Genomic DNA, 12,557 nt, shown 5'->3' with positions numbered 1-12,557 from the left:
ATATACACATTTATACACTATCAACCATTAAACTACATAAACACAATATACACATTTATACACTATCAACCATTAAACTACAGAAACACAATATACACATTTATACACTATCAACCATTAAACTACATAAACACAATATACACATTTATATACTATCAACCATTAAACTACATAAACACAATATACACATTTATACACTATCAACCATTAAACTACATATAAACACAATACACACATTTATACACTATCAACCATTAAAACTACACATACACAATATACACATTTATACACCATCAACCATTAAACTACATAAACACAATATACACATTTATACACTATCAACCATTAAACTACATAAACACAATATACACATTTATACACTATCAACCATTAAAACTACACATACACAATATACACATTTATACACTATCAACCATTAAACTACATAAACACAATATACACATTTATACACTATCAACCATTAAACTACATAAACACACTAAAACAGTGATGTAACTTCACAGACGGCCATAAAAAGATCCTCATGTGCTGCCTGTTGTTAGTGTTTTTATCTCAGTGTGTCTTACTAACACATGAGTTGTTGTGTTTGTGTCTGATGGAATTTGCTTTTGTGTGTAAAAGGTTTTTTGAGAGATTTCTTAAGAATATCTGAAACTGTAAAAGGGGAACAGAAATAGAATTTAAAAACGTGAGGATATCACATCTCCTCCATCCCCAGAGGAAATTACGCCCTTGCCTGCATTACTGCTGAACTGAAACCCCTCCGCCTGTTGATCTCACACTGGATCATTCCCACGTTCATGAGTGAGACGCAAAGATACTTGAACTCCTTCACTTGGGGCTGCAACTCATTCCCAAACTGTGAACCATCCATCATTTTAAGACTGGACACCTGTTAGTTTAATATATTCATCCTGAGATATGTACATGAGGAAGAACAGGAGGACAATTCAGCATTACTTAACACTTTTATGCCATTAGTTGAATTGATTGGATTTAATATGACTTTATTTTGATTTTGGACTGAGACATAATTCACGTTTTGACTGTTGTTATTTTTAAAATTCACTTAAAGATATTTTACAGGATAACAGACTCTTTTCCCATAAAAGCTTTAATGTGAAAACTGGATGTCATCCCGTTACAAGAAGGGAGGAGGAAAAATAGATAGCATGATATTAAATCAAGAGCATGAGTGAGTGATTTGTGCACACTAATCATTAATTTGAGTGCATGAGTTATTAAATTAAACTCACAATTTATTATTTTTACTCCATGACATGAGATCTATGACTGAGTGATATGTGACCCCAGTCTCACAATCTCCGTATAAAAAACACAACTTTACACTTTCAAATTGCATGCAAGTGATACACCAATTTAAGGGAAATATCATGGTTTGGGTTAAAACAGTAAAACACAGTAAAAATGTCAAAAATGCCAGATGTGATGTTAAAAATCTCTCGCACATGAGGGTAAAAATGTCTTGTTGGTGGTGTCGAACAGTGCTCTCCTGCTGCTTTGCAGCTTTCCAGCTGATTATGTAACCATCCACCCAACCCCACCTCCTCCTAATAAGCCAAAAATCACCTTATAAAAGGAAATAAAGTCATATTATATAATGCCACTTCCCTGGGAAGGATTGGTGGGTCACCTGCACCAAATGTGACAGTGTAAAGTCATGTTATTTGTACCCAGATTGAGGCTGGAAATATTGTACCGGATAAATTAAAAAAGATAAAAAAAGATAAAAGTATTGTGAGAGCAAAATAAATCATGTGTGGATTCTACTAAATTTTCTTGCCTTAATATTTTCCAGCTGAGATTAAAGTTGTTTGGGTTTGCGGACCTCTGTTCTTGAACAGTGCAAGCTGGTCACAACCACTACATGTGTAACGTAATCCTCCAGACAATAGCAGGAGGCTGGTAAAATATAATCCTGCACACGCTTTATGCATGTGTCTGTGTTTCACTTGTACTTCCTTACAAGTAAAATGGAGTCACTCAGATTCAGGATGGACTTCTTTCACGGAAGACATTTTGACATGTCACAGTAGGAAAAGCATAGTTTAATATTTAGCTGCTTCAGTTTCAGGGTCCTGGTTCTGTCCACGTTGGCCCACTATCACACTGTTAAGGCTTGCTAGGACATGTCAGTAAAGCAGAGCCATCTTAATGCTCACATCTTTTCACATCCACTTGTGTCTTTCTTTTGACTCTAAAATTAGCTTTTCATCCATTCTGAACACATCGTCACTCTTAACCAGAATAATATCATAATGGTACCTTGACATCAGTTGTTCTAGTACAGCATTGATGGGCTTGTCTTCCTCACTTTTCGAAATCTTATTTTTGTTCCCTTCACTTTCACAGTTCCAGGTTCATTGAAATCTCTGTAAACAGTGCAGAGAAGGTAGAATTGTGTCTCTTCAGCCCTGAGTTGCAAAAAGGCAGCGCAACCTGCATGTAGGCTGACAGGCAAAACCCAGGGCAAAACATCCAGTAAATATTCTGCTAAAGCCTCCAGACAGTGAGTGAGGCAGTAAAGCCCAGTGCTCTTTGTAGTATCTGTGTCTATAGGTAATTATACATCTGAGCGGACAAACATAACATGCGGAGTTCCCCAAGGCTCCAATCTGGGGCCTCTCCTGTTCAACATCTACATGCTCCCACAAGCTCAGATTATGGGAAACAATAAAATATGCTACCACAGTTATGCAGATGACACACAAATTTACATAACCATATCACCAGGGGACTATGGTCCGATACAAGCACTGAGTAAGTGCGTTGAACAAATCACTGATTGGATGAGCCAGAATTTTCTACAGTTAAACAAAGATAAAACTGAAGTAATTGTTTTTGGAGCCAAGGAAGAACATTTAAAAGTCAGCACTCAGCTTCAGTCGATAATGTTAAAAACTACAAACCAAGCCAGAAATCTTGGTGTAGTCATGGACTCAGACCTGAATTTCAACAGCTACATTAAGACAAATACAAAGTCAGCCTACTATCACCTGAAGAATATATCAAGAATGAAAGGACTTATGTCTCAGCAGGATTTGGAAAAACTACATTTATCCTATTTATTTACATTTATCTTCAGTAGACTCGACTACTGTAACGCTGTCTTCACAGGTCTCCCTAAAAAACGATCTGACAGCTGCAGCTGATTCAGACGCTGCTGCTCGAGTCCTCACTAAGACCAAGAAAGTGGATCATATAACTCCGGTTCTCAGATCTTTACACTGGCTTCCTGTCCGTCAAAGAATTGATTTTAAAATACTGCTGCTGGTTTATAAAGCACTGAATGGTTTAGGGCCATAATACATTTCTGATCTGCTGCTACATTATGAACCATCCAGACCTCTCAGGTGGTCTGGGATCAGGTCTGCTTTCTGTCCCCTGAGTCAAAACTAAACATGGAGAAGCAGTGTTCAGTTTTTATGCTCTACATATCTGAATAAACTCCCAGAAAACTGCAGATCTTTTAAATCATGGCTGAAGATTTTTCTGCCTTTTATTAAACCACATTAAGGGTTAATATTTTACACTGCACTGTTTCTTTTATTCTCTTCTTTTATCTGTCTTGTTCCCTTTTCAGCTTCTTTTTATTTCCAAATTTAACTTTGTAATTGTTTTTATGTGTCTTTTTACTTGTGTTGCTTTTATATTCTGTTTTAATGACTTTTATGCTCTATGTAAAGCACTTTGAATTGCCTTGTTGTTGAAATGTGCAATACAAATAAACTTGCCTTGCCTTGCCTGGTAAAAATGCAAATACTATACTTGCCATAGGATAGTATTACTAGCTATATTATCTATTATAAGGTATAAGGCCTTTTTCAAGAAGTAATGAATTAACAATGCAGAGGTTTAAATAAATAAATATATAGGTAACTTCTTCTCTTCTGTACTTCTTCATCAAACCAAAGCTACACTGTCGACTGGAAAGTGAATGAACGATCTGACCAAACATTCACATTGTGAGCAGCAAAACTTCAGCATCAGTACTTTCATTCCTCCACAGAGCTGTGTGAAAAAAAGAAACTTGGTTTATATTTAAATGCATAATTCTTTCCCTGCTGATTGATTTGACGTTTTCATACATTGAGTCTTTTCACACCAACTCTACAGAGACGTGTTTTTTCTGTCCCTAAGGAGTTCAACCCCATCTCACTCTGGAAACTCCTCACATCAGAACAAACATGAGTAAACTTGTTTTTGGCTCTTCTCCACCTTCCAGCTGGAGCAGACTGCAGGACAAAAGAACAACTGACACTAGACACTCCTACTCCACCCTGCAATTTTCACAAATCTGGAAGGAAGATCTTACAGGATGTGATTCACTAAAAGCTTTGTTGTGAGTCTTGTCATTTGTTCTTCGATTGTTATCTGTGTGTTTTTTTTTTTTTTTTTTTGTCATTAGGAAGAGATCTTGTTCTCAGTGAGTAAACTGGATTCCGGACATTCAGAATGTCCTGATCTCTTTATCTCAAAGGTGGCAAGAATTAACACATTTCTCTGAATCTGAAGAAACCAAATGTGTTAATTCTGGCACCTGATTGTCATTTAATTTTAGTCTTTTGATGAAAATGTACATTAGGTTTTGTCACATATTAGTAATTAGCCATTATTATTATTATTATTTGTTGGTTTTAGTTTCATTTTGATGCGTTTATGTCATATCAGGGTTATTGTAAGAGTTTCAGAGGACAGAGGATCACTCAGGATTTAAATTATTAAAGTAGTGCATAAAAAAACATAAGATCCTGGATGATCTTGGCTTTGTCACTGATGTTTTAAAATCCTAAAAAAAACGCCTCTGACCCCTGCTCTCCACTGCAGAGCAGCTGATCACTTAGAAGCTGGATTCAATCACCTGTTCACTGTCTGGGTTTAGCTTGAGATGAGCAGATAAAACATTAGTTTTCATGCAGTAATATTCCTTTAGTGAACACTGAGAGAAAGATTTGATGGCAGCTGACATTAGTCCTGAACTCATTCCTGATGATAACCTACAAACACAAAAATAACATTAACTAGCATCCAACTAGCATTTTGTGGCTGCTTTTGTTCTAATTTTCAAAGGGATTGTAAATAAATGTTGTCCATAAATTTACTTTTGTCCCTACGAGAAGTAACTGTAACTAAAAATAATGAAATGCAAGATTCTGCCTATTAATGCAACAAGTCAAACAGCCAAATATTTGTTTTACCAGTCATGCATTTCGTTCATAAGACTTTGTATGTAAACAGTAACATTTGTCCAGTTTTCACAATATTGTTTAGTTTTTATTGTTATTTTATTTTATTGTTATAAACTTCATCATAGTTTTTCTTTTTGAAGTTTATTATTAAATGTAGTTTATGTCTTGGACATTTTTCGTCTCTTTTCATTGATGACATTAACAGTGTGATTAATGATGATTAATCTGCTCAAACTAAAGGATCACATTCAGGTTCATCCAGATTTCAGACATGTTTGCTGTGTGAACTTGATAAAAAAAACATGATGAAAGGAAACAACGAAGCAAAACAAAAAAGCAGAGCATCGTCGTGTTCAGAGTTTCGAAGTTGGCGTCCACAGATGCAATTAGAGCCTGTGACCCGCCAAAGCAGTGTTTTCAGTCTTTCAGCCAAGTACATCACATCATAACACACACCCAGCTGTACCCACAGGCTCACATTTCACTGTACAACACATTCCTCACTGTGTGTGTGTGTTGAAGGAAGCAGAGGGGGTGAATGTGTGAAACTGAATCCAGTGGGGTCAGCGTTTGCTCCATAACACCGACCTCATGTTGACAGTCTGCAGGGAGACCCAGCACATTTGTGTCCTGACCTCCCTGTCACACACACACACACACACACACACACATATAGACCCACATATACAGAATGCCAGAGTGTAGATAATGCTTATGTAATTGCATTTTAGGAAATTATTCTTTGAAATTCATATATGAGCTTACAACTACAGTACGGTTACATTAGCTCATACACATTTACAGTTACATATACTTGACAGCTGCAGCATGAACTGGAAATCGATCCAGTCCACCATCATGAAGGACGTTCCAGTGCTCTTATTTCTGTTCGAGGGGGCTTAAAGGAGGAAGCATCACCTAAACACTACAGCTCCATACAACTCTATTTTACAATGACTTCATTTGTTTTCAGATTTGCAATCTAGTTGAAAATAGAAGATATTTGTAAACCATAGGTCTGATTAACAAAGAAAGATTAACTTTCATCAGTTAGTAGATTTTTCTTTTCTTGCATCTTAACTCAGTCAATGACTCATCAACCTGAACTTTATTGACATTTAAAGAGGATGTATATTGCACATATCTGGGTCTATGTTTATTAGGGATGTGCAGAGGGCCCAGTATTTGTATTTGTATCTATTTTTGTATTCAGATAAAAGTGGAAATAGGTGTAAAAATACAGTTTTTGTTTTTTTATGACGCTTTTAATTTTAGGATATCAAAGTGCCAAAGTGTTTATGAATAAACTACCTTACAAAGGAGGTCCCCACACCGAGTCTCAAACTGGAGTCTCCCAGATCATAGACGACTGCGCTGATTACTGAGCTAAAACTTTACTCATCACCTCGTTGCAGACAGACCTCTACCTATTTATACACCCATAACACACAGACAGCACAGTCTGTAACATGTAGAGAAGAACTTTAAAGTCAATTATTGCTTTGCACTTTTCATTTATTGCCACCAAACATTGTGGAAAGGAGAAGGGGAACAACAGGTTATGGAGAGTCCCTTGAGAGCACTTTGCGTGTGTCAATAGTTCAGCTTTATCTCTGGGGAACACCCCCAACTCCAGGACTGATGTCCAAATAAGGAAATGTGCGTCATGTAGCAGGTGGATGTGACTCCCCTCGTTGAGACCTGCTGATAGACGTCACAGCGGAGCAGAGGAGAGACACTGAGATAGTGATGTAACCGAACTGCACGCAAATAATTTTTAAAATATTTGTACAAAATAAATGTTCATAAAAAGACCCACTATTTATGCTTTGACGAATAACGTATTTGTATTCAGGCACACCCCTAATATTTATATTTCAACAAATCCTCCAACTGAACCTCCAGATATGTGGTTTGATCATGTGACTCCAGAATGACACATCTGGCAAATCTGGCGTCTCTATCAGCAGGACGACATCATCTGTCTGTGTTTTCCAAAACCGTCACACATCACTGTTAAACAATAATGATGTTTTATGATGTGACAACGCTGTGGTTCAGGTCTGGTTAGGTTTAGGGAAAGATGATGATTTGGGTTAAAATGATCACTTTGGGTGGGTTAAAGTTACTACTTCCTGAAAGTTAGACCACCTTTGTTGTCATGGCTACAATAATGACCACGGGGTTAAGGTTAGGGGACAATCATAGGTCTCCAGTATGGGCAGAAATATGTGTCACTAGAAACTGAATTTGAATTTGTAGGGATTGATGCCAGCTGAAGAACGTTTCTTTCGATCATGGATGAGGCTGGGACTGGGCCATCCCACTCAGGCAAACTGTCACCATGGCAACGGATCAGATGCAAAACTCAAATAAGGTTATTTTTCTCAGAAACGGCAAGACATAAAACTACAGTTTTTACATAAAATAGAGAGAACATTTTAGGCTTTTGAAATATCTAGCATTGAGAGAAAATAATCATTTCAGTACGTGAAAAGTTCTGTGAATCTGCACTCGATTGCTCTTCCTCAACGACAGGATGTGTGTCAGTGAACTGAAATTGAATTGCAAGAACTGAATGTGGAATTATATGGAGAGTAGGGATGTTCAGAGAGCCCAGTATTTGTATTTGTATCTGTTGAGGCAGCAAAATTATGTGTATCTGTGTTTGTATTAGAATAAAAGTGGAAAGAGTCTTAAAAATCCTGCTTTTGTTTTTATGACACTTTTAATTTTTAGAAACACTTTTTGTGCTTTGCAGAATAATATATTTGTATTGGGGCACACCTTTAATAGAGAGTTGAATTTTCAGTGAGAATCATACAGTTTCAGAACAAATTAATTCAATTTCATAATATTATATTCAGTTTCAAGTTTATTGGAATTCAGTTCAAACTATTTAATTCAATTTAGAATTATGCTATTCACATTCAGGTTTTCAATGCAATTATTCAAGTTAAACAATACAAATTTGATTTATGTGATTCAAATGCAGTTATTCAAGTTGAGCAGACATTTAGGTCACTTAGCGTGACAGTGATGATTTTCCAAATGTATCCTGAGATACAATAATACTCACTAAAACCCCTGATGGTGTCATTAGCAACTTTATTGCAACATTTTTACATTTTTTGACGCAAGTGTACATGAGTCACAAACTGTCTAAGTATCAGCTGGTCAATGACTCAGTGTGTGTGAGTCTATGCCAGACTTCCCCACATTTCAACAAACTTTTCATTGATAGAGACAGAAAGAGGGAAGGAGGGAGAGGGGAGAAAGAAGGAGATAGAGAGAGAGAGGGAAGGAGGGAGAGGGGGCAGGGAAGGAAAGATGGAGAGAGATGGAAATGGGGATGAAGACAGAAAGGAGTGGCTGTATCTGTAACCACTACCAGCTGGACATCCAGACAGAGATACAAATTTGTCTCTAAAGTGTGCGTCCAGAATATAAAACCACTCGAGCTAAATACTATCAAAGTTTTGAAAAAGCTTCCTCAGGCTTTGTGTCCCTGCTTGATGATGAAAAGATCAGTTTGTAACCTGCTGCCACAAACACACATCTAACTGCCTTTATTGACAAATACAGAACATTTAGTATGTGTGATAAAACTTCCATAAACTGTATGGAGCTTCTAATATGACTGCATTTGTACAAACTGGGTGTATACTATTATGAACAGGACATGTAAGAGGCTACGTATATATATTTTCTTATATAACCAGTTTTTACCTTTATTTTACATTTTTTCTATTATCTGCTTTGGTAACACTGATGTCTTTATATGACATGCTAATAAAGCAACCTGAAATGGAGATGAAGGACAGAAGAAAACGAGAAGGGAGAGGGGAGAAAATAGAGGGAAAGGATGGAAAGTCAATTATAAAGCCCAATAGAACAAATCACAAATTTGCCTCAGGGGCTCTACAATCTGCATAGCAACATCCCCAATCCTTAGACCTTCGATTCAAATAAGGAAAAACTCCTCAAAAAGCCTGTAATTGTTAAAAAATGGAGGAAAGCCCCAAACCGAGACATGAAATCAAATGAAGGGTGTTACCGCTGCAAATTGAGAGAATCCAAAAGTATCAACAAGTGCCAGAAAGGCTTTACTTATTCAGATGAATATTGAAATCAGCAAGAATTAAAACTGCATCACAATGAGTAACAAGATCTGAGATAGTGGACAGATGTGAATTATCTCCATCTGGAAATAATGATCACAACCAACACGGATTACGGAATATGAGAAACTGGGACTGAAAACTTTTGAACACACAGAACATTAATTACAAGATATGGAGAATAATATTGATCCTGATAATAATTTCTACAACAGTGCATATACATGCTCTAGCCAATCTAGATCCATCAGTGCTGAATAATTATAGAGCCATATCAAACCTGCCATTTGTCAGCAAAATTATTGAAAAAGTTGTCTTTAGACAACTCTCCAACTATCTGGCACAAAACAACTTTCTTGACACCTTCCAGTCTGGATTCAGGCCCCATCACAGTACTGAGACTACACTTATCAAGGTGCTAAATGACATTAATCTCAACACTGACTCTGGTCTCTGTCCTCGTGCTATTAGACCTCATTGCTGCATTTGACACTATCAATCAGCATGTACTAATAGACAGACTTGAGCACTGTTTTGGTCTCTCTGACATAGTCTTGAGCTGGTTCAAGTCCTGCCTCCAAGACAGAGACTATTTTGTATCAATTGGTAGCTGTACTTCAGAGCACATCCCAGCAATGTGTGGAGTCCCCCAAGGGTCGATTCTGGGACCTCTGTTACTTAATATGGTTTCATATTATATGTATGCAGATGATATGCAGATGTATATAGCAGTGTCACCGGACAATTATAGCTCAATAGACTCCCTGGGACAGTGCATCAAACAAATCAGTACCTGGACACACCAAAATTTCCTCCAGTTAAATGAGGATAAAACAGAAGTCATTGTTTTTGGTGCAAAGGAAGAAAGAAGTATGTCGTCACCAGACAAAAGTCTGTCATTGAAAAGTAAAAATCACGCCAGAAACCTCAGTGTTATCCTCAATTCAGACCTGAATTTCAGTGTTCACATTAAGTCAATAAAAACATCAGCCCTCTACCATCTTAAAAATATCACAAAGATCAGAGACTTGATGTCACAAAATCTGATCTCGAGAAAATTGTACATGCTTTTATCTCTGGCAGACTGGACTACTGCAATGTTCTGTTTACAGGTCTGTCTAAGAAATCAGTCTGACAGCTTGAGTTTATCCAGAATACAGCTGCTGGGGTTCTAACAAGAACCAAAAAAGCTCAGCACATATCTCCAGTTCTCAGATCACTTCACTGGCCAGCAGTTTATGAAAGAATTAATTTCAAAATACTGTTATTTATCCATAAATCATTGAACGGCTTAGACCCAAAATACTTATCTGAACTTCTGAACCACTACAAACCCTCCAGACCACTCAGGTCAGCTGGCTCAACTTCATTTGCACTCATAGAACTTGTGGAGAAAATATAAACTGCAACAGAAAATAAAAAATATGCAGTGGAGGTATTCCTGGATCTCAAAAAAGCATTTGATACTTAGAGGGGTAGCACTCTCTTGGTGAAGCAGTTAGCTGGAGAATAGGTATCAATACATTCAAATTAATAACTGTAACTCACAACTACTGAAGGTTATTTGTGGAGTTCCCCAGGGCTCAGTGTTGGGACCATTGTTGTTTATTTTGTACATAAATAATATATGTGAGGTTCCCAAAACACTAAAAACTATATTATTTGCAGATGACACAAGTTTATATTGTTGTGACAAAAATTTGGAACAACTTTTGGATACAGTGGAAAAAAAGTGGAAATACTAAAGAGTTGGTTTAATTCTGACAAACTAACACTGAATTTAAGTAAAACTAAATTCGTAATCTTTGGAATCATTTAACTAACTCTGACAGGAAACTCATGACAAATGATGTAGAAATTGACAGAGTGTCTGAAATTAAATTTCTTAGAGTGACAATAGATAATAAATTACACTGGAAGCCACATATACATTATATCAAAGCTAAAATATCAAAGTCAATTGCAATATTATATAAAGTTAAAGATCTTCTAATTCAAGCTTCGTTATACACTTTATACTGTTCCTTTATACTCCCATATATAACTTACTCTGTGGATGTGGGGAAATACATATAAAACAAACACTAATCCAGTCTTCATCCTTCAAAAGAAAGCCATAACAAATGTGAACAAAACCACTTGTAGAGAACCAACAAACCCCCTCTTTATTACATCAAAGGCTCTAAAATATAAAGATTTGGTCAACTTCAAAATCATGTACAAAGCAAAAAATCAATTATTACAAAATAGTATCCAAAAGTTGTTTCAAATGAGAGAAAGTCAACACGATATGAGAAGAATTTGTATGTTCAAGAAACAATTAGTGAGGACTAATGTAAAATATCATTGTATCACAGTCAAAGGACTTAATTAATGAAACAGCTGAAGTGAGGAAATGAAAACATGTAGAACATTTAATAAGTTTAAACAAATGTTTAAAGATAACGTACTGAATGGATATGGGATGGATGATCAGAGAGGGGAACTGGTGGTAAGACAGGATGTGTGGGTTGTTTCTGATTTGTGTTTTGTTTGTTTTATACTGACTGTTTCCTTTTTGTTTTTGTTTTAAATGTTTTATTTCTGTTTAATTTAATGGATTTGATGGAGTTGACAAGTATTGGAACAGCGGCCAGCCGGGTAAAGTAATTCCTAAGAAAACAAACAAACTCTTCTGAAGAACTTGACGTCACTTCAAAATGGGAAAGTAGGTGCCGTTCTTGTGTAAAATGTTTCTCTCTCTCATTTAGTTGTTTCATTTCTCTTCCTTTCACTCTGTGTTTGATTTTATTTATTGGTTTATTTAACAGGGATGGTGCACATTGATAAACATTGTTGTAAATGCGCCAGAGTTAGCCAAGAGGCTATTTTCCATCTGTAGTCCCTGGACAGAGTCACCCTGCTCCACCTGCCGCCATCTTGCCTCTTGACTTAAATACTTATCACGTACACTTGCGTCAAAAACATTGCAATAAAGTTATATGGAATAAAGTAACTAATGACACCATCAGGGGTTTAAATTAGCATTCTTGTACCTCAGGATACATTTGACAAATCATCACTATCACACTAAGTGACCTAAATGTCTTTGTCTGGTTAAAATGCTCATTGTGGATCCTCCAGCAGTGACTTTTAAAGTGTGTTCACAAATACAGATGCAAAGTAGTCAACTGAGGTTAATAAGATAATAATAATAAGATATATC

At 36.5% G+C, this 12,557-nt stretch overlaps 2 protein-coding genes across 2 annotated transcripts in view; one reads left to right on the top strand and one right to left on the bottom strand.

Moving 5' to 3' along the window:
* LOC122981768 (polymeric immunoglobulin receptor-like) overlaps positions 1 to 12,557 on the bottom strand; it is a 724,120-nt gene that overhangs the window by 234,212 nt on the left and 477,351 nt on the right. The window lies entirely within an intron of this gene.
* LOC122981723 overlaps positions 1 to 12,557 on the top strand; it is a 930,226-nt gene that overhangs the window by 584,499 nt on the left and 333,170 nt on the right. The window lies entirely within an intron of this gene.

This window comes from Thunnus albacares, chromosome 5 (genome assembly GCF_914725855.1).
Source record: "Thunnus albacares chromosome 5, fThuAlb1.1, whole genome shotgun sequence".
NCBI lineage: Eukaryota > Metazoa > Chordata > Actinopteri > Scombriformes > Scombridae > Thunnus > Thunnus albacares.
Note: the sequence above shows the minus strand (reverse complement) of the source record. Positions and strands in the feature narration are given on the sequence as shown.